This window comes from Sabethes cyaneus, chromosome 2, assembly GCF_943734655.1.
Source record: "Sabethes cyaneus chromosome 2, idSabCyanKW18_F2, whole genome shotgun sequence".
NCBI classification, from domain to species: domain Eukaryota; kingdom Metazoa; phylum Arthropoda; class Insecta; order Diptera; family Culicidae; genus Sabethes; species Sabethes cyaneus.
In genome coordinates, this window is record NC_071354.1 from 193,472,152 (window position 1) to 193,490,614 (window position 18,463).

General features: G+C 39.3%; 1 protein-coding gene across 3 annotated transcripts in view; it reads left to right on the plus strand.

The window, feature by feature from the left end:
* Window positions 1-5,335: 5,335 nt before the first annotated feature.
* The window catches only part of LOC128738597 (FH1/FH2 domain-containing protein 3-like), a 192,929-nt gene continuing 179,801 nt past the window's right edge, over window positions 5,336-18,463 (plus strand). For 2 of the 3 annotated variants that reach the window (XM_053833850.1, XM_053833852.1), the window contains exon 1: window positions 5,336-5,726. The gene's annotated coding sequence lies outside the window, so the exon portion shown is untranslated. The remainder of the gene's footprint in view (window positions 5,727-18,463) is intronic. The other variant, XM_053833851.1, reaches the window with a different exon arrangement.

Consider the following 18,463-nt stretch of genomic DNA (forward strand, 5'->3'; position numbering starts at 1 on the left):
GCACTTCCATTAATCTTATTTTATCAAGCCAATGTGATTTGATGTGCCGCAAAATGAATTATCTCAAAATATAAAAATGTTCCCCGGGATCTGGTAGTGGGTGTTCCGGAACCGACGCAGAAGTGGCCATCAGTCAATAAATATTCCCCAACATACCTTGGGTGCTAGTTTTTGGCCATATCTTTCAAACGAGGTAAAGAAAACGACACTCGGATTGAAAATGGATGAATGAGAGCAATTTCAAAACTTGGGTCGTTTTCGACCCTTAATGCATAATATGTAACTTTTTTCTAATGCATTAGGAAGGTTAAGGGGGCATAGTACTTTTTACACTATATTTTTTTCTCGATAACGCGGAAAGCGAATCGATTCGGGTTTTTTGCATTCTAAATATTGCAATTTATACTAATATTTACAATTTTGTTTGCAAATCCCAAGTAACCATAAGCACTAATCCAAAACTGTATATTGGAAATAATTCTGCAACCCTAGTGCCAAACTTTTGTATATTAGCAATGCTAATACTTATAAAACGTATATTAACATTGTTGATGCATAGAAGCATTAACGTAAATCAGCATTAAAGAAAGCAATATATGCGCATATAACGTAACAATATAATGCATTTAGTCAATTGCATTAAAACGAGCCGTAAGTGTTGATAAACGGCTTGTACTTGACTTCTTATTTTGCTATTCTACGGTCACTATTTATGTCCTCTTCCAACTGACGGGTGCCGTCTTTTTCTACCCTATTGGTAATGCAGGACAAGTAGCTATGGTATGAAAGGGAATATCACCAAGATTGAAATACGACTAATTTCAACTCACTCAATCACGTCCGCTATGGTTTAGGTAGCAAAGGTGCAAGGAAACGAATCAGGTTGCATGACTAACTCCCTGTTCGAGCCCCTGTCTAGGTGGTAACATAATTCAGCATTTCAAAAAATGGTTCTGTTTATCCTGCTCCCCTTGAGATGCAGCAAAAAAATCGTTTGTTCTTTTAGTTTTTGTAATCCCGACCGAATCTATTTTTATTTTCGATAACAAGCAAACGATATGCCGTCGATACTTTTTTGATACGTCGATAATGTAGACAATGTGACGTTTCGATTAAGCCTCAAACAAACACTAATAATGTTTATTGAATGCTTGTGGCGTAGCATTTTAATAACCCGCTATTTCGCCTTTTTAGCATTATGTGAGTTCTACAGAAATATATAAAGAAAAATAAGCTTTTAATCATAGTTCTGCATGCTTATACAATGCTGTCAAAGGACTAGTGTTTAGTGCTTACTGGTTACTTGGGATGTGAACCTCTTCCCCTCTCCCTACGGCTTCTTGAACTTGATCATTCGAAAAATACATGATTTACGATACCATGGATCGGCGCTGGGGGGCTTATCCGAATTGAAAAATTCCAAAACGACATGAAAGTAAGGTACACCGGGGCAAGTGGGACCTAAAAAATGCATAGTTTGGGTTTATTCCACTGTGTTTTCTATAACTATGATTATTTCAAAATTCTTTTAGCACAGAAACTCTTCAGTGGTATCACTTCGAAGGATTAATTACGAAAAAGGCCTATCAATTTACATGAAATGAATCTGGAGGAGAATGTTCAAAATTATGGCGATAGGTCCCACTTGCCCCATTTACCGGGGCAAGTGGGACCTATATTCAAATTTGATTAAAAATTTTATGCTAAAGGTAAATTGTGTAAGTTATTATACAGCAATGTTAAAGCATTGCAAGAAGTAATCAAAAACAATATTTGTACGAAGGGTTCATTCAACAATTGCGTAACAAAATCAGATCACAACGGGCAACTTTATAATTTATATAAAACACAAATTGTAATGAAATGTAGTTGAATATGTCGTTGTATCCAATTCTTGCGAGACGTAATTTAGGATTAATCATTGTTTAATAGCTCGAAAATACGATTATGATCTGTTTGTTCTACCATGCGCAATTCGGTAGAGCTACTCATAAGAGATAGTTACGTTTTAAGAACCACAACACTTTATTGTTTCAATTCCAGTTGCAGATTTGCTTAATTATGTCAAATTAGACTTTCCAAATTCAATTCAATTAGGTGTAACCAAAATGTGACCAAACTGTTTGTTCCCTCACAAGCTGTGCATGTGGGCTTCTTTTTTGGGGCCCCTTAGTTTATTTTTTTTCGGTTTTATTTTAAAACTTTACTGGTATAAATATTATGTAACTAAACTGAAAATGTTCGGTAGTTCATCTAAAAAATGTATTAAGACCGCAAGTTTTGTGCTGAAACACTTTATTTTTAATAGGTCCCACTTGCCCCGAGTACTTTGAAGTGCCGACCTTATTTCGACCCATTTTTTTAATGCCGTTTGTCAAATTAAACAACTAGTTTTCGGGTGTAATTTGTTAATACACTTATTATGTTTACCTACTGTCAGAAAAACATGTACTTTTACTTAAAGCCTGTGGCCAAAATATCATTTATAAAAAGGTACGTCAAACTTACAACGCAAATTGAAAATAACGCTCAAATTGAAAGTCCTATTTTGATGTTTGGAATGCCTGTTATAAATAATCTATAATGTTAATACATGCGTTTGAGTTGTATCTTTCATTTCTAGAAAGGTTCGGTTGGAGAAAATGAGGTTGAGGAGAGTTATGAGCTCCGTTCCCACTTGTCCGTATTCCCACTTGTCCCGGGGTACCTTATATTAAATTATCTCGTGTTTGACCCATCCTTTTTTTAAATTCGAATGCATAACAAAATGGTGGACATTCAAACATACAAGTAAGGTTTTTAGTCGAAAAAATTTACTAAACATTTATAAAAAATACAAAAAATGTAATATCGAAAATCGGATGGGTCAAAAACTAGATAATTTTGTTGGCTTTGAAACAAAAAAAAATCATGAGAAATTGAGCCGTTCTTGAGATATTTATGGTACCAATTTTCAAAACCTGGTTTCGAGAAAAACGACGTTGAAGTTTTTATTCGCTGTGTAATCGCTCTAGACATGCGCGGTACAAATAGCTGTAACTTTATCAATTTTTGAAATTCATCGAAATGACTTGAAACATATATGGTCAAAATGTTAATCTTTCGAAATAAGGCCATTAGAAATATTTTAAAAAGTTTTTGTCCCTCCGGTGTTGGGCCACTTGGAAGGGAGGGGTGAAAAAAAACAAAGAGAATTTTTTAATCGAACAAAAAAATATGGATTTTAGGCATTGTTATTTTAAGTTTAAACGTGAAAATCAAATCTATTCTTGCTTTTAATATATTCGTTGTTAATTTCCATGCAAAAATCTACGAAAAAAGGACAAAAACGAAAGAAAATTTTTTGGCCGATATTCGGAAATTCCGCTATTTGAAATTCCATTGCTATTTCATGCTAGAAGCGTTAACTCAACTCGTACACTCGTTTTTCAAGTTTTTCAGGATGTAGAGCTCAAAGACAATTAATTTTATAAAAAACATTTAATTCTTATCCTACAAATTATTTTTTTCCCCCCAGATTTTTCAAGCCAATTTCCAAGCAGGGGGGGGGGGGGGGGTTGAGGGGGTGGGGGAGTAACGAAAATTTTTGAAATGTTTTGCAATGGCCTAATCAATAAAAAAAATTTCGATTTTTTTAAATTGAAAAAGCACTATGCCCCCTTAACAATTTAATTGAAAATGACACTTAAAATCAATTCTGCCCAATAACTTTGCGTCCAATTTATTTATTCAAGTAACAGCAGGGTATTAGCAAAAATATTTTAAGTGGTAAGCAAGCAACAATTTTTTTTAAGTGAAACAAATTTTCTGATAATATTTTCCTAATATCGAAGCCTAAAAATTCGCATTCAGTACTGTCCTGGATTTACACGCCACATTCGAGTACTTTCGCCTTTAGCAGTTCTTTGTTGTCTAAGCATAAGCCCAGGTTAAACGGATTACCATTAAATTGTTGATGCCGCCGCAGAGTGAACGCTCAAGAGGGACCATCAGTCATGATGATTGCAAATTGACCGGTGCACTTTGTGTGCTGCACACCAATACAGCTGCCGATTATGATTTCAGACAGGTATAAACATTGCAATGAACTCGCATTTCTCGCGGTGTACGATGTACGATCTTCGCTCTGCTCAGCAGTTTTCTTCACCACGATCGTATATGCATACGATCGTGTCTGGATCGGTTAGCGTGGTGAGTATGGTGAATATAGCTGCTTGCGGCGCATGAACGGAACCGGCATTTGATATCGACTTGATTCACGCGCGCGTGTGATGGTCTTTTCTCGGTTTGCTTGCTTCACGTGGAAGACGAAGCTTGAATGATGGATGTCTCAACAACAGTTCTTGGATGGGATGAATACTTTTTATAGGGATTTCGCTTTCAAGAATTGTTATACTTTTTTGTTTGATACATTTTATAGATTACCAATGGAAAAAAATACTTCAACAGCTTGTAGTATCATTCAACCCCTTCACAGTGCAATAAACAACTCGGTGGCTTCGAAATTAGCTGATACACACTTAATTGCGTCGTTATCTTACCGTCTGAAATGTACAACTAATTCTGTGAAACTACCAGTCGTCAGTGAAGATAACACGTACCTATGAGTAACATTATACTTACCTACCGCCAGGCATTTCTCCTCGAATCACTGTAGAAAACTGCAAAACAAGTGTGCAATGTAGTACATCAATCGACCCAAAAACTGATAACACTTCCGCACTAGGTGGCCGACCGACGACGCGAGTACGCGAGGTGCCCGCCGGTTGGTTGCCTACCTGTGTAGTAAGTATGCATGCGCCTTTGATTGAATGCATCTCGGAAGTACAACACAGCAACAACAACACGTCCATCGCTGGTGGTGTTGTACATATTCCGCGGTCATTTCGTTTCGGTATGCGTACGCAAAACAAAAAGGAAAATAATGTCCATGTAGAGCATGGACGGGAGCAACAACAAACAATAACAGCACCAGCAACACCAAGAAAAGCGCAAAAGAAAAACTAGTTCCAAAGCCGGTCGGTCTCCGCGGTATCGTCGTACCTTACCTATACCTTTTGGAAGAAGAGTACCTACACGAACACACCGCACGGCACCAGGACGGTGGTGCCAAGACCAACACAAAAGAAGCGAACTTCGGTCGAATTCATTCGACGACGGCGTGAGTGAGCTCACCTTGCGATATCCGCCGCACCGACCGACCGCCAGCCGGCCAGCAAGCACTAAGTCAGTTGCTGAGCGTTCGTGGCTGCGGAAACTTACATTTCGAGTTTTGCCCGAGTCTCACGTAATTCGGTGAAGATCTTTGCGCTAGTGCTGCGGATAGATGTCATGAAGTGCGATTTTCGGTAATCGGTTCTGACGTTCTGACGGTTCTGATTTTATTTATCCAATTAGAATTGCCGTGGAATACGCCAGTGTTTAGTGCCAATTGATAGACCTATTAGAAGTGAGGAGTCGAGCGAGTTGTGTTTTACGCATCTGCCAAAGCGAGTAGAACAAAGTGGAAGTTTTATCCAGTAAGATTTATGGTTTCGTGTGACTAATCTACTGTGAGTGTGTACTGTGTTCTCGGAATGCACTGAAGTAGAAGATTGAGTGGATTTATTACACCGGTGAAAATAATTACTGCCTGTTAACGAATCTGTAGCTGCTTAGACCCGACGGAAAAAGTGTGGCGTGAAGACGAAAACGGTCCGTGTTTTACTAATTCATGGTGATAAATGGTAATTCATTTGAAGAGTTGGGAGTGAATACTGTGCCAAGCAACCGAAGATGTTACATTCCTCGGGGAAGTGGTTTTTCGATGTAATGGAAACGAGCCGACTAAATGTGGTAAAGCTGCTGTGGAAAAGAATAAACACCTGTTTGATCTTGAATCGAGATGTTTGGCAAAGTGCAGATCGGCCTTTCTAGTGCGCGGCCATTGATTTAAGTTCTACTCGAAAGGTTCGTGATTGTTCAAGCAGGCTCTTGGTCCGGCTTTCGGCCGGCTACAGCTACAGCCGGAAAAGGGTTTTCCCTGCCGGGATTATGGGAAACTGAATGGTAAGCAAAGAACCCACTGGAGTTCTTTTGCGGCTGACCGAGAAGTTGTTATTCTTATGGCTATTCTTCACTCTTCGGAATCATAAACAAGCCGACCTTTGGTGTGGGTGAAGCAGAATTTGAAGAAAATATAATTATATACAATAGCAAAAGAGCACTCAACGGTGCATGATTTTGCTAACCATACTCACTGGTGGAACCAAGTGGCTTGCTGGCTGGAGATTGGGTGTAGGAAGGGACAACAAATTTAAGATTCAAATGGCCTATGCTGTACACGAGTGGCGCGCACTAAAGCAGAATGGAAAATGGATTGGAAACGTGGAAGGATTTGAAATTTTTGCACTGTGCTTTCGGCGCTGCGTGTGAATTGTGCATTAAATTGAAATATTGACTTTGGGTTCTATAAATAACCGCTGGGAATCATGTTCGTCCTAAATTCGTAATTGTTGCGTGATTTGCAGTGCAAGCGCGTCCAGCAATTGTTTTTATTTTGAAAATGATTGCTTATTCAAATGTTAAAGCCAACAATCGCAAATATAATATGCTACTCTCAAGCGGCGATTTGCTTGAATGGTAGCCCATACATAGTTGATATTCGGAAAACAAGCGCTTAATAAGTTGTTATGAAACAAAAATATTTCTTGAAATCAAAGAGTTCATGAAAAGAAAAGAAATTTTTTCCAGTTGAACTCCACTATAAATAATAGTTAATGTTAATAGTGGAATTTAAATTTCTTTAATTTCACGTTTTGTATTCTACTAAGGCGCTCCAAAAACTTCAGTCAAAAATATTTGTTTGCTTAATGAAAATAAAAAAATAAGGCAAATATCGCCGTACACTTTTTATGCGATTGCTCAACGTCAACAGTAACGACAATTAGACACACCTGCAATTTTAATTATTTTCTTTTAAGAGAGAGTTTCTTTATCCCAACAGATAACACAACTATTTTTTGTTAAATTATAGTCATTTTAACAGCTTGGGTCATTCGTGACTCCTGCGGGGTTGGGTTTTGAACCCGGGTCCTCGACGTGAGAGGCGTGAATGCTAACCACTACGCCGAGGCTGACCCCATGACACAACTTTCATTTCTTATGAATAGGGGGAAGTCCCCCAGTACCGGAAACCTAAGGATTTTGACATATATAAAATCAACACTTAGCATAACTTCAGTTATTATTCGCTGGAAGAGTAATTTAGAAGACTATTTTCCAATAAAAATAGGTTACATGTACTTGCATCACTAATGAACCATTTTAGAAGCCAAATAAGAAATCGATAAATATCATTACTTAAAAATTTTGTCTCCCAGTACCGGACACTTGATAGAAATCCTAAAGTAAACCAATTCAGGGCTTATAGTTGTTAAAAATACATGTCAAAATGTTTAAGATCTCTTATTGCTTGCATACTTGTTGACTAAAGATGTTTGAAAAATTGCTTTGCATAAAAATTAACAGGTTTTTATGCACTACATCGAAGCCCTTCTATTTGCGAAAAATTGATCTTCAACTGGTTTCTTTGTTTTTTTTTTCATATTTAAGAACACCGCTTTGGTATAAGTGATGTTTTCTTTCTTCTCAATCTCTTTTTTTTTGCAAAATCTTGATTTCATTCAAAAATTTGACTGAACCAAGCAAAGCATTTTGCTGTCCGGTACTAGGGGACGGCTCGGTGTCCGGTACTGGGTGACAGGAATCACTAAGTACATTGTATATTTTTTGGCGAATTGAATATCTTTGTGGAAAAATGAACTATGGAGCTTGAAAACTATTCTATGAAAGATATTTTATACATGAAAAACGAAACTTTATACGACCGAAAAATACTGTAATGCTGATCCGAAAATTAGCCGAAACATAACAGTAGATAAAAGCTAACAAATCTCTGTTTTCATGAATCATTCTGATCTACAAGATCACGCATGGTAATTTTTTTGTCCTTTTTATTGATTTCATCATATAATCTACTGAAGTGCACCATTTGAACTATGAAAGTCAAAAGTGTCCGGTATTGGGAGCAGCCCGGCGCTGGAGGACTTCCCCCTATATACTTTATTACTCTTAACGGGTTTTGATGAGAATAAAAACCTTGTCCTATATCAGCCTCATACAACCAATACACATTGAATTTGATTTCGGACTATTATAATGATTCAAATTAGTTCGCCTAATGTAGTTGAAGTGTAGGTAAATGCGGCATTATTCCTCTTGGACCATATTAGAAAACAATCATGTGTACAAAATGACCCCAGTTTACTTCCTTGGGACACATCTGCCGGGAGGATGAATGTTTGCGACCTCTGCCAGACAGATAGCTGATAATTTTTGTCAAATACACATGAAAATTGTATCGAAGAAACGATGTATAGTATGCAAGAAGAACCGCATTATTACATGCATGGATATATGCTACTATCACTACAAAGAGACTTACGTAGACGTATGACGGTTTCGCTTGGGTTGACTGTCCGCCATGTCGGTAGAGGCAACTTTAACTCCACATGGTAGTATTTGGATGACAGCTCCTTGAACATTTTCGGGACTGCGGCGATGGCCACGTTCGTTAGGAAAATATCCAGAATGAAGTGGATTCCCCCTGGACATCCTATTCACTTAGTCCGCCACATCGCGACGGTAAGTTGTTGCAGTGGCCAGATTCGAAGTTTTCCGTCAGGATGGTCTCGATCTGTTTTTTTCGACTGTTGCCCCACACTTCATACACTATTAAGCTTACAGAGGCAGTTTGGCCAAATCAGAACGTAATTGAGCGGAAGCACCATCCCGGCCTCTGGTTTGTTTGGGATAACAGGCAGCTTGATTGGGCCCATCGACGTGTTGACCTCGAGTTTAAGTAAAAGCTCGGCACACCCCTTCCTCCTGCGTTTGTTCTGTGAAATCTAAAGTCTTGAAAGTCAGAAAGGTAGACCCTGACCTCCGGCTTGAGACGGGGTTTTTTTAAGACGGCGACGTCGATCTCCTTTTTGTTGAAAAAGTCACAGTCGTTCTAATTAACTATGAAGAAGACTTAACGGTTCATACTTGCTGACAATGGACATTACTGATTGGAGCAGCTCAGCTAAGGATGATGATAACCTTTTAGACAAGTTGGACAAGCTGTTTCCTTGTCAAAGATGTGGTCGCACCAGAGGCAACACTGGCGTGTGGCAACCCAGGCGCCGAGGTAGAACCTAGAGTTGGGTGTGCAGCTGCGAGAGTGAGGTGGTGCTGAGGTGTACGGAAGGTGACCGTCGTGTGCTGGGTTGCTGAATTCGGGGACAATTTGTCAATTGTTGAGAGAGCGCGGGAACCAGCTTTGATCCCACCAACGAGACAGAAGAGCGGCATCTGTTTTGGCCGCAGGGGCGGATTGGCCCACCGGACAACCGGGCTAATGCCCGTGCGATCACCATTGTCGACGCCAACTACAAACTGCCCTTTTTATACATTTTATTTGTTGTATTTTGTGTTCCTTACAGAGGCATTGGGTTGTGGATCGTTCGATGCGATCATTTTTCGACGACTCTCACCAATAGTGAGCAGATTTGTAGAAATTTATCAAGCCGACTTCGTTGAAGGATGATCAGCTGTTCAGACTAAATATTCACGCTGTGGCTGTCCTCCAAAAAGTCCGTGAATACAGAGTTAGCTCGCACAATTTTTCCATTGATTTTAAAGCTGCGAATGATACCATTGCCCGTAAAAAGCTATTGAAAATCACGAGAACGGATTTTCCATAAAGCTGATCAAACTAATAAGGGGTACGATGAATGATAGGCAGTGAGACAGATCTCAGGAGGATAGCCGTGTTCATTGATTCCCGAAGGGGGCCTTGCCAATCAATGCTCTCTTATGCATGAGATTCAGCAAAGTGCTACCGGGCGTTATAAACTAAGCGGATATCAAAACGCGGACACAATCTTCAACCAATCAGATTTATTCGTCTGCCGATGACATGGATATTATCGGAAGAACGTCTGTCTGTAGCGCTGGTTGAATAGACTAGAGTGCGAAGCAGAGAAGTTGGGATAAAAATAAATACGTCCAAAACACATACTACATGCTGGCCGGCGGAACCAACGTCGACCGACGCTTCATTCGCTGTCATGAGAATATTGGAAAATGGGGCCCCTAATCTGAAAGGCCCGGTGTGCCCTACGACGCCCAGCCGCCCTTAATTGGCCGGAAGCCGGTGATTGTTGCACCGACTACCGGCTGCTTATTTGATGTCGCTTATTGTCGGATGCGTTTCAAGCCCGTTCATTTGGGATAGCCCTGGTTGGTTGCGCAATGGTTTCCGTCGCAATTGGTACACTTCGACACCACCCCTCGAATTTTTCATAAGTCGCAGCAGGGACTTCAACACACTTTTTGCAACATGGAACCATGTTACACTTCCAAACTAAAGGTAATTGGTGTGTTGGGTAATACTTTTGCTTGATGATATGTTGGAACTAAGTTCGGAGGCCCTGAAGTGCACTGATGACAGGGTGCGTCCATCATTTGCTGTACAGTAACAATGGTCAACCGTATTTGCCATCTTTCTACACCACTTTTTCATATCAGATGGTATTTAGATAGATTGTTTTGGCACACTTCTTGAATTTATGCTTGACAATTGCCCAATATTTTTCGATAGGACGAAAATTTGGACAATTATATTATTTTTTCAATAAAATTCATATTATTCTGCTTATATCATTCTACAATATCCTGGTTGCAATGGCAGCTGGCTAATTTGGGTCAACTTCACGGGATCTTCGTGTGATCGATTAAATGGCAAAATTTTCAAATCATCAACCTGTGAGCGAATTTGAACTTACCCGGAGAATCACTCCTACGTTTTGCAAGGGAATATTTTTGAACCGGGACTTATCTAAAGTCCATTTTTAAATCGTCTATCAAAATATATTCGTTGTACTTGATCAGGACTTGGTGTACGAGCTTCCTTGCCCAATTTTACAACCAAATTTTCTGTATCCTGTTGGGATGTTTGATGGCATGGTACGACCGTAATCCTTTTCGCAAACAAATTCAACGTCAATGTTTTTCGGTAGCGTTTGAGCACAGTATTTACAGCTAATAGGGTAGTTGTACCAGTAATTGTGGGAGTACCAGTAATCGCTTTAATTAGGTCTTACTATGTATTTAGATGTGAATTAGCCAAAATGGACTATTCTTGCGTTTCGCACAATATGGAATGGATGGAATTTGTTTCTTCTGATGTTTAGACAACATTTGGAAGTTATTTGAGTTCATTTCACGAACGGCAAATAAGTTTTCATATTGTTTAATTAGCTTTTGTCATGATTTTTGGGGATAATAGATTAAAATGGACATCTTCCTAAGGTCTGCGCAAGATGGGACTATCACAAATCGATTCCTTGCGTTTTTACATAGGAATAAGTATCTTGTAAGATTCCAAACCAGCGGCTTCTAATTATTGGGATTACGAGCTCACTTTTGACCATTGTGCATTGGTTTGCCTATAGTGGTGGTATGGTTCCTGCCGAGGTCCCTATAGTGGAGGCATCGTGAACACATTCACACAGGCATAAAACATTCAATTACAGTGGGATTCCGAATTTGGCATGCCTCGATTTTGGCAACAAAAGTATCCGTTTTTGGTAACACAAAATTTTTTTCTTCCAAAAATATGCTTAAAAATCATTCAGTTTCCGCATACATACTTTAAATGATGAAAAAATATTGCCCTAAGTGTGGTCATGAAAAAAGTTTGCGGTTATAGAATGTTTCGAACAATATTTTTATTGAGGACTACGTCTTACCGCAGGTCGTCAAAAACTTACTTGCACCGCTCTTGGCGGATTTTGTAAACATAAAAAGGTTGCAATCGTTGATTAATAACATTTAGTGAATTTCTAGCGCACTTACATGCAATTTTTTCATATCAAAAAAGGGTCCCAATTTTGGCACGGTTTTGATTTTGGCAACATAGGCAACACCCATTTGTTGCAAAATTCGAAATCCTATTGTACTACAATAAAAATGGCACGGCTTGTTTGCATGAGAATAAGGCCGAGACAGCGCTAGCATCAAACAGCGTTGGTGCGAATAAGTGGTATTCCGATTATATCTACACCTGGTTTAATCTACACCCGATTTTGTCTACCATTTAGACCCGGTTTTATCTACCTTTTTTTAATTTTCATTTCAACTATGAGGCATGAAAATTTGGAAGATTTCATGAATTTATGAATAGCAGAGAATATTTCTTTGTATTTTATAGTTTACTATATGGCATCTGTGGTATGTAATTATACACAGAATGGGTATAATAATGCTGAAGTCAAATACGCAAAGTAATTTCCGTTTATTTTGTAACGCATATTTTTAACATTTCATAATGATCCTTTTTGAGATTTTTTATACCGTAACGCTAACGGGCACACCCCGTCTCTGCTATGAAATATGGTTGTCACCTTTCTTTCTTTAAAAATTCTAATCAAAAGATTATCTTTCTTTAAAAATTCATAACTTTTGATCCATTAAATCGATTTTAATAATTTTATTACCAAATAAAAGGTATTTTAATGAGTTTTACAAGAAAAAAATAATAAACTGATGTTCAAATTTTTTATGATTGCAAAAACATTTTTTGTAGGAGCCTCTTAAAATCACTTAAAACATTTAATATATTTGTTTATTATTTATTCACTATATGTATTTATTTATTTACTATTTGATGGGGCTTTCAACCGTTGGTTGGTTCGCCCCAATTCACTATATGTACTTTCAATGGCCAGCTAGTTGTTTACATACGACATACGACAAAAAACAGACCTGTAACATTTTCAGTTTTTGAGATACCCTTTTTTTAAGGAATAAAGGTGCGTAAATTCAATGAACTCGCATGGCGTTTTATATGAGGCACATTTCTTTGTCAAAAACTCCTTTTATTACAAGTAAAAACAATCCAATATTTTTTTCTGAAAAGAGCTCATTAAAATACTTTCAATTTGGTATTAACATAATTTAAATCGGTTCAATGGATCAAAAGTTTTTAAATTAAAGATTTTTAAAGAAAGAAAGGTGAAAAAATGGCAACTTTTGGGACCACACTGACTCCGAAAAGAGAATCCTAAGTACCAAATGAAAATACGGATCTGAAATTTACTGTAAAGGAATAAGTACACAAAATTTGAATAAAATCGGAGCAATTTTGAATTTCGATGTCTTTTTTCAGAATATTGCTGAGTTGACATGCATTAAGGCTCATGATATGAATAAAATGAGCCCTATGCGTAAAATTACGCTGAAATAATACATAATTGAAAAAAATGATTAATAATAACAATATTTTTTGTTCATTTAAATTATTTTGGAGCAATTTATTTTTCCCCAAAATTGTCTACTTTCCAAATATATCTACCAAAAATTTTCGGATGGGTAGATAAAATCGGTAAACCACTGTATTTCTTAAATAACAATATAAATAAATAATATTAGTCCAAAAGCTTCAGTCATCATTGTGTGTAAAACCCGTACCTGATATGATATGTCACTACAGTTGAGTATTCAAAACCATCTAATAAAAGCGCACTCTCATTGAAAGTTTTGATTAGTCTTTTTTCTCTCTCTAGTGCGCTGCTTCGGTCGCTAAGTACTCACTTTATATGCTCGTCAGATCTAAATTTCTTAAATTCATAAATAAATAATATTAGAAAGAGATAACATTCAAAACCTTTTTCAACAGCTATGCAGAATTAAATTTTAACCAGGAAATTTAAGCAAAACCGGCGAAATACTTCTATTAATTTCATTTTACCGCTAAGAGAAGAGACTTTCATTTCAAGCGAACCTGCATAACCCAGGTGCACATAATATGTGCGTTATTTAGAAACATAATTGCATTTTGTCTCGTGAAGGGCGTATTTTTTCAAGTACCACCACTATTGACACTACCTCTACTAAGGGTGCTCTTATCCTAGAGTCCTTCTCCACGCCTGTGGATTCACCTTCATTAGATAAAAATCCTTCCAGATCAAAAAGCTGTAAAAAAGTTTGTTGGCACGACAACCAGAGGTGTTGCAGTAATTACAAATGATCGGCCATATAGTAAAGGAAGCAGATTTAGCAATAATTTGTTAAAACAACAAATAATTTATTCTGCTGGGGCTGAAAATTTGAGGTATTTTAATGATTTCAATTCGTGTCAAGTTTGCAATTTACATACAGCAATCAATCCACTGGAATTTGCTTAGAAATGCAAATCACAGTAAATCATGTAGCCTTACAGTTACAGTGCATGTAGCACATATAAACTCATGACACGTACTTACAAAAATCCGGAATACTGTACTTAGCATGTCATTACGAAATGCACCTGAATCAAACTGTAAAACTTTCCTAGAATCATTCATCGCATGTACTGCCTCCAAGTGTAGAACCACACTATTATCATTGTAGGTTAATGGATCAAAACAAAACTCGACATTTCGAAATACCATTCCCATTTCAGCCCGTCCAATCACCGACCGCGTCTCGTGTGCCGATCGTGGCGTGGCGCAAAGTGCAAATACATAGATAGGGTAAGCCCCTAGCCAGTCCCCGGCCGGTTGCAGAACGACGACGACGACGACGAACCTTGAGCACATTGATTTATGCGTTCGACATTTTGATTAATTTTTCGCTGGCACCAACTTCTAGGAGGCTTGCAGGTTTTGGGCAAACATCGATTGGGTGGGTGGAGGAGAAGAGGACAGCGGAAACCGTTACTTCATCGGTATTTTGCCATTCCGGCAATTTTGCCGTGTACCGCTCTCTCTCTAGCTACACACGTTTCTCATCGTTACACTTTTTGACGTTTTGCATTCCATCACTTCGTCAGCAATTATTTGTGCGAGTCTCGATGGTGCGCGCCGCATCGGTGACACAATCGCCGCCGATGCCGCTGGGCGAAAAGAAGCTAGTGACTTAAAAAACAGGTGCAATTATTTTGAAGCAGTTCGTCCCTTTTCTAGTGGCGCATAAAACTATGTAATTTTCCCAAAAATAACACTCTTCAGAGGTCCTGTTACCTTCACCTCGGCCGCGGCAACACTTTAGTCGTTCCTTTGCTTGCGAACCGGTCTGGCAGGGGAAGTTTTGGTTTGTATTGACCACGATCCAACCAGTCCGGTCGTTGGCGTCCGTTTACGGTAAGACACGGTACGAGGTGGGGCAGGTACGTGAAAGGTAGACTTGAACTTGACTCGAATTTGTTTACACCCGTTTTCAGTTTTCGTTGCCCGTGGAGACCAACTTTTTTGTCGACGGCGCGCGCGTTTATTATAATCGATCGATTCTACTGGAATTTACTGCGAGTCGACCGCTGCTGGAGCTGCTAAATAAATGCATTCGCGTGATTCGATACAGTTTTCAAGTGGAGGAAGTTCTACCCATTCATTAGGGTTGGTCATGGAACAAGTTCAGCTCCTCACTGTCGGCATGCTGGCGGGTTAGCCATTTTGAATTTTGCTAGAATTAGCAGTGGAGAAGGTTGTTCTAAATCAAAATCATAAACTCGGAAGTCAAAGTTACGCCAGCACACATTGTTTATGATTTCTCACATATCTTTATAGCATGAACTGCCCGCAACTATCACTTCTATGGCATCTGGCAGCGATGTGGTCCTGGCAAGCACACTGATTTGGTCATTCGAATTTCTCCCTTTCTCTTCCAGTCGAGTGTGATCTACGTAGTTTCGCGTTGCAACGCGTTGATGGTCAGTGTACATACCGGCTGAAGCGCTGCATAAACATTCGCTAGCTGGCCTTTAAGTGTCCTATCGATTTTTCTGTTACAAACTTGCACTGGAACCTGTCGGCCCGCCGGCCGAGTGCAGCACGCTAGTGATTTGTCGTGATTTAGAAAGACGTTTTTGTCACGAGACATGAACGGGCGCTACATTGTATCGGTGGCACGTACATTGACGGGTCGAGTATTGTATTTACAAGCTAGTTTATGAGGTGTTAATGATTTTTGATGACTCCACATTACATGTTGGTTGTAAATTACAGCATATCAAACCGGTATTCTTCATTCCCATTAACAAGAATAGACTAATTTTGTAATGCGATCACAAAGTGGCAAATCGTAAAAAGACAAGTAAAGCTCTCAAGGAGAGCAACTAAACCACAACGGCTAGTGGGTAGATACTTCCAAAGGCAGGACCCCAAGGAAGTTTGCCGCTTGCTTGCGGTGTGCACTCATCATTACTTCCAGACCTCAATAATCGGTTCCGTATCGCGAAGAAAGATCCGAGAACAGGTTTCAAGCCTGAGAACTGCCATAGTTGCCGTGGCCTCCGTCGCCGTCGTCGTCGCCACACCGCTGCGTTGCGCTGCGCTGCGCCGGCTGCTGCCACCGTTCCGTTTTTGTTTCTGCATTTGAACGTTTCTTTTAATCGTCGCAAAACCAGAACAGGGGCCCTAAACCTGTTCAGGTGAAGAAATCTTCTTACTTTTCCGTCGGTGTTGTTTTCAGCCGTTTTCTGCCTATACCTGTACGTACCGACGGACCGACCGATCGACCGACCGGTAGTGGTTCCCTGACTTACTGACTAGCCCTAGGGATTCGAGGTAGTACGAAGCGAGGCGACATGGGAAACCTGTTCCGTGGATCTCCCCGTTCGGCTTTAACCTGACTCGCGGAACCAAGGCTCGGAGGCCCCCGGGGGCGTGAAAACAGCACAGAGAGGCGAAAAAACGAAAAAAAAGAACGACCAACGAAAGGCACATAAATTGCAACGAAATCTTATCAATGGCAAGGCGAAAATACGAAACAGACACTTGCTACGGTTCTGCACCCGGCCGTTTGTTCTGTTTCGGGGAAGAAAATGTCCTTTGTTTTGTACGAACGAGTTCGTTCCGGTACGCTGCTGGTGAAGGGCTGCTGGTATGATCTGTCGAGAAAGCAGATTTACGTTTCGTTATGGGTGCTAAATATTATTGAATCATGAAAATAACTATGTACCTCGATAACTTGGCACTGCATTCCATAATAACGTTTTATGTAGGTATTGAAGAGTTTTACTGGACAGATACGATTGGTTTGATGATATGCTGAACTATTTGTTTTCAGTTTTATCACTGTCGTTTAGTTTTTATCTCTTCATATTCTACCAAAATGCTCCTAAAAATTTTAGTTTAATATTTATTGAATAGGTATAGCCTAGGCATTTCATTTTTTTTTTGTTATCGCCAACAATATTTGAAATTAAAAAAATACGCCATCATAGAAGCGACTATCTGTTTACTAAAAATCCTTTAATAGGATTTGTTTGCAAGGTACTGAAATCACGGACCTTTCTGATTGTCTGAAATTAAATTAAATAGAAAACTTTCCAATTAAATTCTACTATGTGACTACTTATGTGGTAAAAATACTAGCTCAGGAGCAAACTAATGCATCTACTGAGCTCTCCTAGCTTAGATATTGCCTTGCATTCAAAGGAGAACAATTAGGTTTTTTACCTTGTTTAGTAGGTATCGGTCTTTCGCCTAATTTGCACCGTGTATAGCCTGCCGCATCGTCTCTTTGAAAACTCCAAGGGTTTTGCGCAGCCCAAATTTCGTGCGGCGCACCTGGTTCGATCGCAGCTTCTTCTGAAGTAACAAGCAGGCAGGCTTCTGTTTGCTCATCATGTGCTACGACTACATTGCATTGAGCTTTCAGTTTTTTGTTCAGCCGTTTGCTCTGCCATCGAATGATGCCAGACGCTGCTTTTTCTCATAACAACTTTTCGTGCACAGAATGAACACAACTCAAGTAGAACAATTGTTTTCTCCACACACACTTCTAGAGACCAAAATGTTTTCTTCGTATGTTAAAGAAAGTTTATCCATCCGGGGAGGTTGCCTAGGATGTGGCAAAATCAGACAGTGGCCCCGCCGAATTTTTATAAAATACCACAATATTCCGAAGCAGTTTCACCAAAGCGAGTAGTGCCATTCGTGCTGAACTCTACCGATGATGGTGGAGTATTTAATTAGGTATAAGAAACTATAGCTATATTTAATATAGCTATAAGACACTCAAGCACGAATATAAGACCCGACCAAACCGAAGTCCACCTAAGAACTTCGCAAGCTCAGAGGATTGAAGCGGCACTAGCCTCGGCAGAAGAGTTAGGTTGTGAGTCTTTTGAACATGACTATTGGCCCAAGGACAGGCATCGGGTATCCCATGTCAATGACATACCATTTTACCATAAACCGGCATGTGAATGGATGTGAACCAGACCTACAACAGAGGCGATATAGTCGACAGATGGAAGAACCACATCGATGAACACTCGAGTGCACGATGGTGCATTAAAAAATCGGACTAATACTCACCTAAGTTAACGTAAATTAATCTCAGTCACCGACTTCCACGAGATCGAGGCCGAGATCGGCAATCGAGAAACACT